This window comes from Leopardus geoffroyi, chromosome B1 (assembly GCF_018350155.1).
Source record: "Leopardus geoffroyi isolate Oge1 chromosome B1, O.geoffroyi_Oge1_pat1.0, whole genome shotgun sequence".
NCBI classification, from domain to species: domain Eukaryota; kingdom Metazoa; phylum Chordata; class Mammalia; order Carnivora; family Felidae; genus Leopardus; species Leopardus geoffroyi.
Genome location: NC_059327.1, coordinates 110929330 through 110947828, shown reverse-complemented (window position 1 = coordinate 110947828; position 18499 = coordinate 110929330). Strand labels below are relative to the sequence as shown.

The window sequence follows — 18499 nt, the reverse complement described above, 5'->3', positions numbered from 1 at the left end:
GTCTGGCTCAGTCAGTGGAGCATGAGACTCTTGATCTTTGGGCCGTGAGTTCAAACCCCACATTGGGTGTACAGATTACTATCAATATAAAATAAGTAAAATAAAGATAAAAAAGGAAATATAAAATATAAAAAAGAAATATAACTGACTTCTGTAGAATGTGCTTATATCCTCTGATCTTACTAAATTCTCTTAGTTCTAGTAGCTTTTGTGTAGATAGGTAACATGTCAACAGTGTATAGTGGTATTTTACTTCTTTCCTTCTAATCATTATGCCTTGAATTTCTATTTCTTGCCATTAGCACTGACTAGGAACTCCAGTTTGATAGTGAATAGAAGTGGTGAGAGTAAATATCCCTGCTTTGTTCCAATCTTAAAAGGAAAACATTCAGCCTTTTATCACTAACTATAATTACTGTAGGGTTTTTGTTGAGGTCCTTTATTGGGTTGCCAACATAATTTCTTTCTGTTCCTAGTTTTCTGGAAACATTTCTGATGAATTGATGTTGAATTTTGTCAAATGCTTTTTCTGCATCTATTAATGGTCGTGAGGATTTTCTTTTTTAGTTTCTTTATATGGTGAATTACATCGACGAATATTCAAATGTCAAACCAACTTTGCAATCTTGGGACAAACCCTATTTGGTCTTGAGGTATTTTATATATATATATTGTTAGATTCAATTTACTAAAATTTTGTAAAGCTGTTTTGTCTCAATATCCATCAGGGGTATTTGTCATTTATTTTCTTTACTTAATTATGTATTTAATAAAATACTTTTTAAAAACTAATTATCTAATAGAAATAAGTTTCTTTTATTGTAATGTCTTTGTCTGGTTTTATTATCAGGGCAATCCTGGTCTCACAGAATGAGTTGAGAAGTATCCCAATCTCTTTTATTTTCTGGATATGTTTGTGTAGATTTGAGATTATTTCTTCCTTAAATGTTTGAAAGAACTGGGGCGCCTGGGTGGCGCAGTCGGTTAAGCGTCCGATTTCAGCCAGGTCACAATCTCGCGGTCCATGAGTTTGAGCCCCGCGTCAGGCTCTGGGCTGATGGCTCAGAGCCTGGAGCCTGTTTCCGATTCTGTGTCTCCCTCTCTCTCTGCCCCTCCCCCGTTCATGCTCTGTCTCTCTCTGTACCAAAAATAAATAAACGTTGAAAAAAAAAATTAAAAAAAAATGTTTGAAAGAACTCATGAGTAAAAACTGTGCCTGGAATTTTCTTTTGTTGTTTGTTTGTTTTTGCGAGAAAGTTGTGAGATGCACATTCAATCACTTTAATGGCTATAGAGCTGATACAGAGAGTTCTATGTAGCCATGTTCTGTTATGGTTCATCTGGTACAAAGTACTTCCTCTATCAGCCTGTAAGGAAACAGAGGTTCTGTCTTTCTGGTTATGTTTTAAAAATTTTAAAGGGTGAGAGTTTAACTGTTGTTTAGTGGGTACTGAGTTTCTGTTTGGGATGATGGGCAAGTTCTGCAAGTGGATAATGGTGATGGTTGCACAATATTGTGAATCTTTTAATGCTGCTAATTGTACTTAAAAGTGGTTACAATATAGGTTGTATGTTTAAAAAGTAATATGGGTTCAATGTTGAAAAATAGAAAATGTCAAATAAACAAAAATTATAAATTTTTAAACATTCATAATCCAAACAGATTACTATGAATATATAAAGTTTGAATGTCTTCATCTATAAAGCAGGAATAACAATAGTGCCTACTGTGAGATTTTTTACACAACTATCTACGTAAAAGACTTAGCAATGGCCTTCACACGTGGTAAGCACATGATGAAATTTAGATATTATTGTACCTAGTGTGTGACAATTTTGCAGACATTATTGTAATCTGCTCCTTTTAATCTTATGATATATTGAAAAGAAACTTCGATGTGAATAAAAAGACACGTGGTGTCTTATTCCTGTGCACTCTTCAGTGTAAGAAAATTAATGTAAGTGCATAGTTTAGCTACAGTGCTATTATTTATGACAGCTTTGTATCAGCTAGAGAAAAACTGCAAATAGTCTAAACACCTTGTGATAGGAAATATAGCTTACAGGTGTAGAACCAAGGGTTCAGAAAGGCTAAAGAACTTATTCAGAATTACACAAAGAACTCAAACCCAAACCCAACCTTCTCATTACGAATGCTGTGCTTTTTCTCTCAATATACTCCTTTTGATTATCAAACTTTAACCATCAGTACAGTATAGGCAAAAGGGTCTTTTGTTAGACATCGAATTTTTTGAGAGATAAAACTTTAGAACTTTTTTCAGCTTGTAGGAATTCTCACTCTCCCCTCTACCTGTTGTCCCAGCAGAAACCCATTGTTAGAAACTTCTTCCAACACATGTACCTGCTTTATTCTCAAATCATCATCAGATCAGAAGCCTTGTGCACAACAGATGTTTTGAATATGTGTTCACCTTATCCTGGAAGAACTTTTGTCAAATAACCCTTCATAGGCCTAAAATCCCCTTAATATTCAAAATATATGTAATGACTTTTTCCCTTTTTTCATAAAAAAATGAAATAACACATTGTAAACTATTTTCAGGATAGTCCCACCATGATCACTGTGCATATTCCTCAGAAAGAAAAATAATTCACAACATGGTAACAAATGGAATGTAATATTTGTCGAGTTCCTTTGAGTAATTCTTCTCCAAAAACTATACCAACTTACAGCTTAATGTGACTGCCAAAGAAGAGAGAGAGTAACCTGTCCATTCACCTTGACTCAAATGAGGCAATGAAGTTAGGACTAGATGTTCTCATTGCCAATCCTATTTGCCAGAGCAAAAGCATTTGGATGACTTTAAGGTGACTTTGAAGCAGATGCCAGGTTAAGAGCAAACCCTACTGGAGAGTCTAGATTTGCTTAGATAGATGAGAAAGAAAGAAATTTCTCAAGGAAGAGGCTAAAACTGATTGGATTAATTTGAATATTTTAAAGCAGGAAATAAAGGGTCAGCAAGATTATCCCTTGACTGGTCTCCAGGTCTCCGGGTGTCCTGAAATTGCTGTCCCTTTATTAATTGTCAAAGCAAAGTAAGGCTGGCTTAAAGAAGAGAGTCAAACCCCAGGTTGCTGGGTGGCTCAGTCAGTTAAGTGTCCAACTCTTGATTTTGTCTCAGGTCATTGTCTCACAGTTTGTGAGTTCAAGCCCCATACCCAGCTCACACTGATAGTGCAGAGCCTGCTTGGGATTCTCTCTCTCTGCCCCTCTCCTGCCTCACATGCTCTTTCTCTCTCAAAGTAAATAAAAACAAAAAAAGAGAGAGTTATACCCCAATCTCACAAGGACCAAATATATGTCCTGACAGAAGCTTAGGAGGCTTGTCTTGACTATATTTCATGTGTTTATTGGTTCTTTTTAATTACCTGGGTGATTATAACCTCACAAAATTGTATACCCTATTGTATATAGTACAAAGGATACGGGCCTCCTTTACCCCACCAATGCAATCCCACTCCCCAATGGCTACTGTTACTATTTGATGTATATTCTTTCATATGTTTTCCTATGTTCATGTGAACAAATGGATATAGATAAAAATATGTGGATATTTTTATTGAGATTGGATGATCCCATGCCTGCATTAAGCGAGACATTACAATGACAAAATCCACAAAGCTAATTCAGCCGCAGCTTGAGAAAGAACTCAACACTACTGAGTTACTGTTCCCGCTGCCCCCAGCACACTGGACAGTTCCCTGCACTGCCCACCACCTCCCCCCACCCCTCCCCCCGTTCCCCCCCCTCCCCCCCACTGCAGGGAAAGAAAGGCAAAGAATTTGAATTCTCACAGTTGCCCCTCAAACCAGAGTTCCTGGAGTGCAGTGCCCGAGGGTGGAAAGAAGGGACACTGGCTCCACTGATAACCAGGACCTGGAAAAATGGCTGGCTAAAATTGCCTGATAGGCAGATCCAAAGTGCAGGACATGAATGTGTATGTGTGTCCCTGACAGTTTTGGAAAAGGGTGTGGTAGTCTGGAGTTGATACGAAAAAGCACAGAATGTAATTAGAAACATTGTCTTGTTCTGGAAACTGCTGTTGAAAATAACTTGGAATTTTTTTAAGTTTAGTTCTCTGTCATTGCTTTCTAGACACTTATTCCACTTGTGTGTCTTCCCTTTGTTAAGGTGTAGGTAATGTCCCTTGAGCGTATGCTTGACATAGGGTCAAGGTCTTTGTGACCACAACAAGTGTATCCACATAGAGAGGATATTATCATGGGAGTGTGTTTATCATCTGAAAAGGTTTTTTTTTTGAGGTGGGAGGAGAGAGAGAGAGAACACGCACAAGCGAAGGAGGGGCAGAGAGGGAGACAGAATCCAAAGCAGGCTCCAGGCTCTGAGCTGTCAGCACAGAGTCCAAATTCACGAACCGTGAGATCATGACCAACTGGAACCAATTGATTTCCAGTTGCTCGTGACATTCATGGGCAGCATATCATCTAGGTCTTTGTGAATTCTCAGGTGCGTGGTTATAGTGACAATGTGGTCTCCTGACATGTGAAGACAGGTAGAAAATAACAAGTCCATGTTGACAGTGGGTCTGTTCTTCATCAGCTTGGTGACCTGTCCACACTCCAGCCTTACAGCACTTAGGTTTCAAAAACATGTCTTCAACCCTTGGAGTCATTGACAGATGATGGAACTGGAAATACTAAGTCCCCAAATGCTAAGGGTCTAGTGTGTTCTAGTGGTTTCCCTTAACTGGGGGATTATATGGCGATTTAAAAGCTGTTCTATTTTTCTGGATGGCAGAGGGCCCCTGGGCTATGTTCGCTTTGTTGTTTGTCCAGCCTCTATCCTGTACTTTTAGCTAGAATGCTATGGAATACATGTGAATAAAAGTTCTCTTAAAAAAAATAAAGATTGGATGATTCCGTACATAATATTCTACAACTTGGTATTTTCATCTACTAAGATATTGTGGGCAATTTACCCCTTCCCAGTTTATCCCAAGGTAGACTTTCCCAGGAATAATGTAAATGGGAAGCATTGCCATAACTTAATACAACTTTCTTGCAAAACAGCCCTCCCAAATTGCATACCTGTAGTTCCACTAAAGCCATCTGGGAATAACCCTTCATATGTGTCTTTATTGTCTTATTTCACAGTTCCTGAATGTCCATCCCAAACTGATGCCAAACTGGATGCCTCAAAATCATTTCAGTTTTTTAAAAAACATACAGATTCTGGGCTCTTGCTTCAAAAAAGTCATCCCATAAGTCTGAGGAAAGGGCTGGGAATCTATAAAATATAACACATATAAATATAAAATATAACACAAGTGATTCTGGCAATAAGCCAGGTTTGTAGATAATGAAACCGTCAGTGTTTCCTGGAGAACACGTTACCGGTGTTAGTAGTGGGAGATGAGCTCGTGATTATCCGAGCAAGTCAGTTCACCTAGCAATACTCCATTCTTTTGTGATGATGTGTACTTTTCCAGCACATGAATGTGCCAGGCATGAGGTAACTTATTCCCTACTGATGAACATTTAAATTGCTTCCAAACTTTTTTATTTTATAAGCAACACTATCATAAATATGTGTGTGTGTGTGTGTGTGTGTGTGTGTGTGTGTGTGAAGAACAGAGAGACAATGGGAGAGTTCCTGTAGGATAACTGCCTAAAAATGGAATTTCTTGTTCTAACAGTATATGCTTTTTGATTTTTGAAACAATTCGTCCAGAACCACATTATATAGACTCCTATCTTGTCCCATAATATATTATCAAAGGATGAAGTATTTTATTTCACCTCTCCAAAGAATTATATTCATTGTAGTTATTAACTGTAAATTACCTCAATATAAAGTCAATGGTAGTTACAATTATTCTAAATTGTTACTACCACAGTAAAACCTTGGTTTGCAAACATAATTTGTTCAGGAAACATGCTTGTAATCCAAAGCACTTGTATATCAAAGCAAATTTCCCCATAAGAAATAATGGAAACTCAGATGATTCTTTCCACAACCCAAAAATATTCATATAAAAATGATTGCAGTACTGGAATATAATACAAAATAACAAAGAAAATACAAAATATAAAGAAAAATAAACAAATTAACCTGTGCTTACTTTGAAAACCTTCATGTCTGGTGTGAGGGAGACAAGAGAGAGGTTTATTGTACAGGACAACTTTCACTGTCACTAATGGAATCACTGCATCTTTTGGCTCCATGGAATCTTTTTCTTTTCCTGCAGCTTTAACAAGGAACCTATCCAAGGACACTTGCTTTTGCCTCCTTCTGAGGATTTCACCGAAATATGACATTGTCGTTAAACAGATTCATTGTTCGCACTGCTACAGCTTTATTCTGGTAGTATGTTTTTTTCTACAAGACTTTGCACTGTTCCCCACATTCTACACATCTCCCTAATCTCATTTGAAGTGAAGGGTTCCTCCGCCTTTTTCTTCTTCTCCTCTGCAGATGAGAGGTAGATGTAGACTTCTTATAAAATTTTGCAATTTCAGCCACTTCCCTACCTTGTTCATATTCTTGATGATTTCCTTCTTAATTTCCAACTTAACCTCCATCTCCTCACCACCGCCTTTCTTTTCAACCTTTCTCTGCATGGGGGCCATTGTATACACTCGCACAGATATTGACTAACCTCTTGTCATCGACTGTATTTAACGTAACTGGCAATTAGGCAGCATAGGAAAGGGTCTATATCTGCAGGCAGCCTGACCTAGAATGAGGCAAAGCATTCCTATGCTTACTCTTGTATGGAAAAGCAAAGGACTGTCTATAGTGCTTTGAAGTGACAAAAAATACACTAGTGCCCGTGTGGGCACCTACCAATGTTCTGAAAAGCCACTGATTTCTGCCAAACACTGTGGCCTGAGACCAGGAATCTGAGCATGGGAGACCATCACCACAACCCAGCAGCAAGACAGAGAGAGAGAGAGAGAGAGAGAGAGAGAGAGAGAGAGAGAGAATATCATTGGCTCAGTTGTGATCATGTGGTGTTTGGTGTCACATACTACTCCTGGAAGATATCACTCATGTATCAAGTTAAAATTTATTAGAAATGCTTGCTTGTCTCGAGAACACTAGCAGAACAAGTTACTTGCAATCCAAGATTTTAATGTATACATTTTTCTTTGATATTTTCATAAACCTGATGTAATTTTTGAAACAACTAAAATTCTAAAGCCTGTATAATTTTATACTTAAAATATCATGTACATTTGGTACTCATAATTTTCAAGAAAATAGTGGAATAGCAATCATTTATTAGGACCTACTATGTGCCAAACACATGACATGCATTAGCTCATTTAAATAGCTCATTAGAAATAGGGGACTAGGGGGGCGCCTGGGTGGCACAGTCGGTTAAGCGTCCGACTTCAGCCAGGTCACGATCTCGCGGTCCGTGAGTTCGAGCCCCGCGTCAGGCTCTGGGCTGATGGCTCAGAGCCTGGAGCCTGTTTCCGATTCTGTGTCTCCCTCTCTCTCTGCCCGTTCACGCTCTGTCTCTCTCTGTCCCCCAAAAAATAAATAAACGTTGAAAAAAAATTTTTTTAAAAAAGAAATAGGGGACTAGGGGCACCTGGGTGGCTCAGTAGGTTGAGCGTCCACCTTTGGCTTAGGGCACGATCTCTCAGTTTGTGGGTTGAGCCTCGCATCAGGCTCTGTGCTGACAGTTCCAAGCCTGGAGACTGCTTCGGATTCTGTGTCTCCCTCTCTCTCTCTCCCTCTCTTGCTGGCACTCTGTGTGTATCTCTCTCGAAAATAAATCAACATTAAAAAAATTTTTTTTAAAAAGAAATAGGAAACTAAGCTCAAAATTAAGGTGCTTAAGACCACAAAGACAATATATATTAGAAGTGGGATTTGAACTCAAGTTGATTGATTCCCAAACTAAGCATGTAATAATACTCAGAGTATTAAAATTTATTTGATTTTAGAGAAAGAAAGTGAGAGCACAAGGTGCGGGGAGGGCAAAGAAAGATGGAGAGAGAGAATCCCAAGCCTGCTCCACACCAAACATGGAGCCCGCCATGGGGAAGGGGGAGGCTCAATCCCAAAACTGTGAGAACATGACCTGAGTCGAAATCAGGAGTCAGATGCTTAACCAACTGAGCTGCCCAAGCACCCCTCAAATTTAACTTTATTTTGTTGTGATAGCAATGTGAATGGAAACTCAAGTATATTAAAATGCAGGTAGAAAGGCATTGCTATTGACTCTTAATGTCTTCAAACAATTGTGTTTATATAGAATATATCTGAGCCCCTAACTCCCACCTCATTCACTACTTCACAATATTATTGTAAGTATGCTTTTCTTAGCTCTGGAAGATTCCAGATGCAGCTTGAAAAGATGAACTATTGTGTAAAGAAGAAAAACTAGAATTTAGGCAGACCCACTTATGACCCCATCTATGACAGAGGTTGGGTGAAATGTTAACATTTGAACAAACTTTCTTCTTATCAAGGAGTCAATGGGGGAAGGAACATTGAGATGTGTCTTAATTGAGTATACATATAAATAGGAACTTAGAACTGACTATTCTTTGTCTATAAAAAATTACTTCATGGAGCGCCTGCATGGCTCAGTCAGTTAAGCATCCCACTCGGTTTAGGTCATTATCTCGCAGTTCTTGAGTTTGAGCCCCACATTGGGATCTCTACTGTCAGCGCAGAGCCCACTTCAGATCCTCTGCCCCCCCATTCTTCACCCGTGCTCACTTTCTCTGTCTCTCAAATATAAATAAACATTTAAAAAAATTTCTTCATCAACATTAACACAACAAATATTTATTGAGCTCCTACCGTGTGGGAGGCACTACTATAGGTGATGGAGATAGCACCAAAGAAAGCACGCACATGCATGTGGGTACACATGCACGGGGGCACGCACAAACACAGGTCCTCCTGGCATTTGCATTCTAATGAGGGAAGACAATGTAAACGAGTTACTTGTTGGTGATTCACATAAGAAAAAGAACGATGGGTGGGCGTTTCCAAAGTAAGGGTACAATGTAACTGGAACAAGAGTACAAAAAATCATAGATGTATTTCATATATTGTCTAACTGAATCAGTACCTAAAAATAAGCTACAAGTTTATAAAGGTCATTTATTGACTTGGAGCTCTCCAAGTCTCTGCATCATGAAGGGAAAATCAAACCTCCTTAGGAAAAGATGGATACTTTTGTTACTTTTCATGAAGTTCAGTGACAGAGTAGAGGATTTCATCTAGCCTTTGGAAACAAAGTATTATTCTAAGTTGATGCTAGGTGAACACTAGTTCATAGGAGTGAGGTAAAAACCCTAACTGACCTGCTTGGGGCTGGTTACTTCAGATTTCACTACCTCTCTCTGTTCTACAACTCTCTGTGCTGAGGCCCACCCTCTCCCTTCTTCAGCAAACCAGACCGTCATGTTAATAAGAGTTGATTTGTAAATAGCGTCTCCCTCACCCCATCTCTACCCCCCTTTGGCCAGGCTCCTACTTTTCTGCTCAATGGCACAGATGCGGCTTTGAGCTGACTGGGACCAGGCAGCTATTAGCAGCAAATCCAGTGAGGGAAATTAATGAAGGGGACAGCTAATAAAAGACAGCTCAGGACAGCCAGACTAACTTGCTCGGAGCAGTAATTAACTTTTTTTTTCTTTCTTTCTTTTTTTTTCTTTTCTTTTTCTTTTTTAACTCATGAAGGTAAATATGCCATCAGCACTGGTCCAACTCTTCTTTATTAAAATGGAGAGAGCAGAGCTATTCATGGGGACCTGAGATTTAATCTGTTTTCCCCCCAAGAAGAACAATTTTAAATTACTTATGTGATGTGTTTATAGATCCATGATGTCCAAATCAAGAGACGCCTTTAAAGATGAGAAATAAAGGAGGCAGATGAAGGAATATGAGTCCCTGAATAAAAGACATAGTCATCCTCTGCCTGGACGCAGCTTAAAAGACAGAAATCTTTTTTAAAGGTTTGCTTTTCTTCCCCATCTAAAATGATTGGCTTCTGTTCAGTGCCAAGTGTTGAATGGAAAAAAAAAAAAAAAAGATCGGATTCAAGGTGCATGGCAAGTCTTACGTGTCAGTGTGAAATAATAGCCTAGCTTGAGGGACTTTTCAATTGTCTTCCTCAAACCTCCAGTTTCCATTTTTGAAGACCCATTTATTAAAGGCAACTTAAAATTTGGTTTCTCCATCCATTTTTAGAAATCAATATGGCTCTTTTAAAAGTAAATCTTTCTGATATCTCTTTTGCACTGCTGGTGGGAATGCAAACTGGTACACCCACTCTGGAAAACAGTATGGAGGTTCCTCAAAAAGTTAAAAATAGAACTACCCTATGACCCAGAAATTGCACTACTAGGTATTTATCCAAGGGATACAGGGATGCTGTTCCAAGGAGCACATCACCCCAATGTTCATAGCAGCACCTTCAACAATAGCCAAAGTATGGAAAGAGCCCAAATGTCCATCAATGGATGAATGGATAAAGAAGATGTGGTATATATGTATATATATACAAATGTGTGTATATACAATGGAGTATTACTCGGCAATCAAAAAGAATGAAATCTTGACATTTGCAACTACGTGGATGGAACTAGAGGGTATTATGCTAAGCGAAATTAGTCAGTCAGAGAAAGACAAAAATCATATGACTTCACTCATATGAGGACTTTATGACACAGAACAGATGAACACAAGGGAAGGGAAGCAAAAATAATATAAAAACAGGGAGGGGGCAAAACATAAGAGACTCTTAAATATGCTGAACAGAGGGTTACTGGAGGAGTTGTGGGAGGGGAGCTGGGCTAAATGGGTAAGGGACATTAAGAAATCTACTCCTGAAATCATTGTTGCACTCTATGCTAACTTGGACATGAATTTTAAAAAGTAAATTTTTTTTTAAAAGTAAATCTTTCTAAAAAATACATTGAGATAAAGGGTGCCTGAGTAGTTCAGTCAGTTAAGCATTTGACTTTTGGCTCAGGTCATGATCTCATGGTTCACGAGTTCAATCCCTGCATCAGGCCCTGTGCTGACAGCTCAGAGCCTGGAACCTGCTACAGATTCTGTGTCTCCCTTGCTCTCTGCCCCTCCCCCACTTGCGCTCTCTCTTTCTCAAAAACAAATAACATTAAAAAACATTTTTTAATTACCTGTGTGTCCCCTTATTAGGCTTGGGTACAAGAGGATCAAATGACATTATGACAGTGAGTTTTATCCATAGTGTCCCAGGAATCAATCTACTCTTCAAATGAATCTCCAAAACCTATCAAACCACTTCAATCACATTCTGATAGAATGAGGCAAAAACATAATTACCTTCAGGGCTCTCTCAAGAATAGGTGGCTTCATTCAAGAGGGACAGGTACGCAGATAATGGGTGCCCTCCCTGCAAAATTGCCCTCAATCAGTCACTACTATACAAAGGAGAGCACAGCTCCATATTAATAATTATTTCCCACAATGTAGCAGAAAGAGCAGGTGTGGTAAACAATAGAACTTTATACAATGTTCGTTTCTACATCAGCAGTGTGGAGAAATAAAATTAAATCTTATTAAAATGAGATAGAGAAAAGTAGGGGCAGGGATAACATGTGCTTCAAAAATGAAAACAGCTTTTATTATATAACATATGTAACATACTCAAATTCATAGAAAGAACAGTGGTTTCCAGGGTAGGGAAAATAGGAGTTGTTATTTGATTGGTACAGTGTTTCAGTTTTGCAAAATGCACAAGTATGGGGATTACTTGTACAACAATGTAAATATACTTAAAGCTACTAGGCTAACAAAATGGCTAAGATGATTTTAAAAATCACTTTTAGGATGGCTATAGATTTCCAGGCATTAAAGCTTTTTTTGCATGGCTGTAAATAAAAACTAGAATGTTTTTTGTAACAGAATCTTCAAGCTTTTCAGAGATTAGTTACCAAGTTTTAGTCAACTATAAGACATTGTTTTGCTGCAAGTAAGTTATGTAGTCCCCAAATAAATATACATGCATATTAATCAGAGTAGGCTATTACAATGCAATCATATAACCACCAAGTCCTAGTGGCTTTTAACTCACAAGTTTTTTCTCTGTCACTCAACATCCACTGCAAGTTTAGGTGACTCAGGAGGACCACTGCTGCTTATATGGCCATTCAAAAGCCCAACCAGCTTTACTATTTGTCCTCACCATGTCAAGAGAAGAGGAAGATAGAGACCAGAGATGGGGCCCCACCCAATGGTAAGGGCCCTGAACATGCCCAATAGGGTTAGAACATCAGATACTGGTGGAGACTAGGCACGTCCTCCACAATATCCAGCAGCAGGGTTTTGTCAGATGGAATGAAATGAAATAACGGGCTTTGAATAATCATCAGATCAGCTTCCTCTGTAAAGTTTAGAACCTTTTGCTTTGAAAAAACTCTAGGGAGTCTAGAAAACTCCCCCCGGTATGAGAGAGCAGAATTGTCTAAGATTCTAGAACTGTTCTACATGAGGAGAACTCAACGCTTTTTAAATGACTTGGTCACAAAAAAGAAAACTCATTTTTCACTGCATTCTTTCTGAACTTCCCAGACCGAAGACGTTGTCAGGTGGACTCTCTAAGTTTCCTGCACAGGACAGGAGCTTCTTTTGCCAATGCCAACAAGAGCTTGGGAAAGGTTTGCCTGTGTACATACTCCCTGCCATGTGGATATGGTGAAATCATTTTTCTTCCAACTCAAGAGAAGCACTGGATTTGAATTCAGGACTTTCAAGACTCTTTTTCCTGCTCCACCAGGAAAATGATGTTTCACTTCCCTACTTCCAAGTTTCTGCCACGGCAATCTTTGAGAGTTAAGGAAAATAAGACTAGTTCAGATGGGCTTGATTTTTTTTTTTTTTTAATGTTTCATCATGTTCTAGGCACTGTGATATGAAAGAAGTATTAATGCATTAATACCATACTTATCCAAGGTTATGGTTACACTTTCCTCCACATAGTTTCAAAGATATGTTCGAGGTCTTAACCCCACATGATTTCTTTTTTCAAAATTAGCTGGAAAAAAATTATATCTTCACATTGAATCTGTCTTCTTGTATTTGTTTGCATGTTGTGTTTCGTTAGACGTACAAGCTTGAAAAAACAAAATCAAATTAAAGTTATACTCAAGATCCCTCATTTTTAATTATTTCAAGGCATACCAAGATTTATGTACTACAGAAAGCAAGCCATGGCAAGCCTGTGGGCTTACTCTTTTGTCACACTGGCACTAGTCTGGCTTCTTTCTGCTATTCTTATACCGAGGAGGCAATAAACCCCCTTGAGAGTCATGGAGCTGCCCGTGGAGCCCCGACGGTGCGGAGAAGCTTTTATGCCAAAATACAATGCACAAAGGGATCATAAACACGTTTGAAAAGGAAGATGACCTCTTTGTCACAAGGAATTAGGCTTTATTGCAAGCTGCTGCCATGGAAACCAGCCCTGAGTTTCCCTCTGCTTATTTTGAAGGTTCCTGTTTCCATGTTACATGGACTTCAGCACTTTTATTTAATTGTTGCTGGATCAAATAAAATAGGTGAAAGGTTTTGGTTCTTGGCGCCGCTGTTGACCATCTCCAGGTACTCGTCCAGGCACTGGAGGGAAGAGAAAGACGTGGTGATGGTATCATAAGAAAGCAAGGAGGAATGTGGAAAGACCTTGGTGGCACAGTCTGCTCCCTGCAATTCAACAAGATCAGAGAAGATACGCCCTCGTTTCTAAACCTTTGAAAAGCCAGTTACAGTGCAAACAGCCTCTCCTGGAGACGTGTCCTTTGAAAGAAATTTAACTTTTTGCAACTAGATTTCTTACACCCCTGGAATTCAATGTCCACTATTAACTACAGTGCCTACCAGGTCACATGAATCTAAAAGCACTGCCCCCAAAGTCCAACCAAAATTAAAAGTATGCTTCCACTGGGAGGAATCTTAGATCCCAAATCCTTTTATTTCTTAAGAAATGCGACTTTTGTATGGTGAGAAACTTGACATGAAAACCTAATGCTGACACAGTTACAGCCTTGACAAGTACAAGGGAAAAATAAGTAAAAAGAGGACTGATAATGAGCTAACCACCACTGAAGCTCTGAGATCCCAAAGCTGGTTAGAACACCTGATGAGTAATGGCCCCGAGTCCGCTCGGTGAGAGGCGGGGGCTAGAGAGGGAGAGGAAAGCCCTGCGGATCTTCCTTCCCGCCTGCAGCTCCCCACCCCCAACCCTAAGGGATTCCGGCGCTCTGATCCCAGGAGGCTGAGCCCCTCCCGCAAGGTGAGAGATCTGCTGGGTGGAGCGCAGGGCTGGCCCCTGTCCCGGTGCTCAGGGAGTCCCGGCCATTCACTGGGTGTTCCTGGTCGATAATCCAAGTTGACTTTGTCCCTTTGCGCTGTGAGTGGCTGGAGAAGCCTGGTGCGAGCGAAAGCAGACAGGAGCACTCTTATCGCCCTCCCTCTTCCTCCGGGGGGCGGGGGGCGTCATTTGTTGTAGTGCGCACACCATCGGGATCCTTTCCCACTCCATCCTCCCGACTCACGCCACCTTGCAGAAAAATAATAGCTTCGGCCACACTGGCTTTCCAGTTCTGCTTTCCGGATGACTGCATTTCTTTGCTCCTCTCTCCTGTCGGGGACCATCTAAAACTGCCCCCAAGTGGTGTTCCCAGGAGACCCCCCGGGTCCGACTCGGGGACTAAAGAGCAACTCACTTCATCTTCCTCGGTAAGAGGAGCTCATCCAGGCTGAATAAAGCAAACTGGAAAAAGAAAACCAGGGGGTAGGGGTGGGGGTGGGGGTGCAAGGAGAACCGCTCCTGCAGTTCTCGCTCCTCCCAGCCCGGCCGGACCTTGCGGGTGCCCACTGTGTGCCACGTGGGGCAGCCCCTAGCGAGCCGCACCGCCCCCCTCCCTCCACATCCACACCCAAAGGTTTTGGAAAAGAAACTAACTGCCCAGGGCAATGAACCCTGGAGGATAGGGAGAAGGGGTGGGGGGTGAGAACCCTCGTTTTTCACACTCACACACACACACCCCTTTTTGGACATTCCTTAAGTGTAATCATTAAAATGAATTTTTAAAAAAGGGAGGCAGCAGCTTAACGGTGCCGTTTCTGACAATCTGCCCCACACACTGTTAGCGAAGTGAAAGATCTGGACCGAGCTTTGTTGCTTCGCTACCAATAGCAGACTTGGGGAGACCAAGCCTCCGATTTCTGGCCACATCAAAGCACTGATTATGCAAATACCCCCCCCCTTTATTTTTAAGAATAAAATGGAAGGGGAATTATTTATCACACAATGAACCCCCTGCCAGGGAGGGAAACAATAGATCAGACCAGATAGCCCTTCTAGCCCCAGGCTGGGGGAGCGGGAAGGGGGGTGCTGGAGCCCTCACGTTTTATTGGTCTAACCTAATTTCACTAATTCTCTTTTCACACATTTTCTTTTGCGGATTCGGAGGCCGGGACTTTCACGCTCCCGGGAGCGCCCTGCATCGGTGCGATTCAAGGGCTGCCTGCTTTATTTAATTAATACATTCAAAGCTCGCCTGGGAGCCCAAGAACTGAGGGGGCGCTGCGCCGGGGGATTGTGGGGGGCGGGGGGTGAGGAGGCCCGGCACGCGGAGGAGGCGCTTTTAACGGGTTCCAGGTGTCGGTGCCCAGAAGTCAGAACCTGCCCAAGGCTGTGCAATGCAGGGGGTGCGCCCGACGAACGGCGGCAGGCGGAGGGCGAGACGGGTGGGGGACTCGCAGCTCCCAGCCTCTCCCGCAGCCCTGGCCTGCCGCAGCCAGAAGCCCTTGCCATCAGGACCCGGGGGTGTGCGCGGCTAAAGCGGGCCTTGGGCCCGGATGTCCTTCGTGCGTAATCGGGCTAAACTCGGAGAAGGACCGACGACCCCTCGCCCTCTCCCGGCCAAGGCCGCCCTGGGCCTTCGGCTGCCCTAGCCTCAGCCTGCAAGGCTCAACTCCTGCTCAGGAGCGGCGGGACCCCGGGCTCCTCTAACCTCGGCTGGGCCTGGGCCGGGGTCCTGCGGCAGGCCCAGCAGTTGGCAGCCCACCTCTCTGCTTTTTTCCTCCTTGTTGGCCCTCAGCTGGATTTATTTAAATCTGGTGAAGAAATAATAAGGCTGTTAACAAGTCCTGGGCAGTTCAGAGCAAATAAATATGACCTGTGCCGGAAACCTGACGGCGTCGAAGCCACGTTTCCAAAGAGGACAGAACCAGGCTTCACACCTCTCAGCCATTAGGTAAACACGCGCAGCTCACGGGCTGGCGCGCTGGAAAGATCTAGCAACTCTGCTGGTGCGGGACTGGCATCGGAAGAACATCGCCTTGGCCTAGTTTGAAACATATGCCATCAGATAGCTGCCAGAAAAGAATGGCCGCTCGGCGGCCCACGAGCCCTCTCGGTGTAGACAGACCAGCTCTTCATGGTGTGGTCAAAGCGTGGGGAGGAAATGGAGAAACTGGAAGAGCGACTACACTCGCTACTGCAGAAGCAGTGGCTTCAACCGTGTAATTCTCATTCCTACAGAGGCGAGGAAAGGGCCGTGGGGCCTCAGCCCACGCGCTGTGGAAGTTGCTGTAGGTTGGGGAGGAGAACTTCCAGCGCGAAGTGAGGCAGAAAGAACATCATTCTTAAGCACTAAGAGAGATTGGACGCCATAAAAAATAATTGCGCCAATTTAGTGTAAAATAAGGTCTGCTCTAGATGGGGAAGGGAAAGCCTGAGTGTAGATCACAAATGGTGGATGGAATTCTGGCCATGTGTGACCACTGACGTCTATGGGGACCGACAAGCTCCAGCTAAACAGGTCTCTCTGGTGCCCTGTGGAGGTGGCTGCTAAGCTGAGCAAAGTAGCGGGTCTAGTCGTTCGCTGTATTACTCTTACTCAAAGCTGTGATTACTGGACCATCTGACCATGCCTCTCCAAGTAAACAACGAGTGTCACCTGTTTATGGGGTCACCTCACCAACTGAGGAGGTTTCCCCTAGTCTTGGGAGAGTAACTGCACCTGAGAGTTTGCCTCCACAGACCTGTGCCATGAACTGTTTCCTTGGCAAATTTCTGAAAGCAGCATCTTGTATCAACATAAGCCGCGTCATGATGAGAACAATTATTTGTCACTAACACTGACATTTTAAAACTCCCATACATACTACAATTGTTTTGCTTACAACTGTTTAGCTTCTTAAACATTAGAATTACAGATGTAAATATGAGGTATGGCACTTTTTTTCTCATATCAGATAATCAAGAGTGCCTAGGAATAACAGGCTTGAAAATAGAAAGGTATTCTAACAGGTCTCTGTTATGTCCAGCTATGAAAACAAAGCAAAACCCTGGCTCGGTTCTTCCTTTGATAAAAAATGGAGTCATTAAGATATTAAACACTTAATATTTTCCATATGGATAGACAGGAGGAGTCATTTCAGATAGATATCTCAGGAGAAGTTATTGTTGCTTGAAGCAGAGGACTGGAGGATTTAACCCAAACCAGAAGCAGATATGAAGTTCATGGGCGGTGGGGGAGTTGGGCAGGAATGACCATTTCTTTGCCAAGGTGATTTTTTTTTCAGCTTGTGTAGTCCAGTGGACACCCTCCCCCCAAGGAAGGGGCTTAAATCTAGAATGGGGTCAACCTTCACTTGGTCATCTTTTTTTTTTTTAATAATTTATTGTCAAATTGGTTTCCATATAACACCCAGGGCTCATCCCAGTTGGTCATCTTTGACCCATGGTGCTATTCATTTCTGCTTTGGAGATTGAAGTGCAAGTTATAGAGTTTTGTGCTTTGGAGATTAGGAAACCATTTTTGCTTTCTCTTTGAAGAAGTTTTGGCTATGTAATTATTCTAACAAAAAATGAAAGCTAAGCTATTTCCCTTAGATACAATTTTATCCCAGCTCACTCTGAGTATTTTTTCTCCAGGAGTTTGCTTTTCAAACCAACAAGCTTGTTAAAGCAGCTAATACAAAATCAGCTTCTGATAATGAATTATAAATACAATACAAATGCTAGAACTGGAAGGGGGCCTTCCTTAGAAGTCATTGTCTAATTCCTACAATTTACAGATAATAATTGAGACTCAAAGTGTAGGCACCACATTTTTACACATTCTAACAAGAAATTTCAACTTCACTATCTCTTTTTAAATCAAGGTTTCTGAACTTTGGAACTTACCGTGATTTAATTATCTTTTAATCCCCACCCCACCCCTTTTTTACTGATCTCGTATGCTCAGAAATTGATTTCTTAAAAATCAAATTTTGGTTGTATGCAGAGCAACACTCTGATGTCAGTGTTAGTGTCTCAAATATGATTCAGCTTCTTGTGATTTCTTAGACCTTATATGTCAGTGAAATTCTACACACACACACTGATGAAAAATACAAGGACTCTACTCAGTTTGCTATAAGGAGAATTTCACAAAGACACAACACATTCTTCTAAAAACCACATAAGCAGGCAAAAGTTACAACACACAGAAA

The 18499-nt window shown here is 41.5% G+C and overlaps 1 long non-coding RNA gene across 1 annotated transcript; it reads right to left on the bottom strand.

The window, feature by feature from the left end:
• Window positions 1–11597: 11597 nt before the first annotated feature.
• Window positions 11598–13665, bottom strand: LOC123583138. The gene is made up of 2 exons (XR_006704749.1): window positions 13507–13665; window positions 11598–13112 (listed from the first exon to the last, which is right to left on the bottom strand). It is a non-coding gene; the product is annotated as an uncharacterized LOC123583138 (long non-coding RNA).
• Window positions 13666–18499: the final 4834 nt, after the last annotated feature.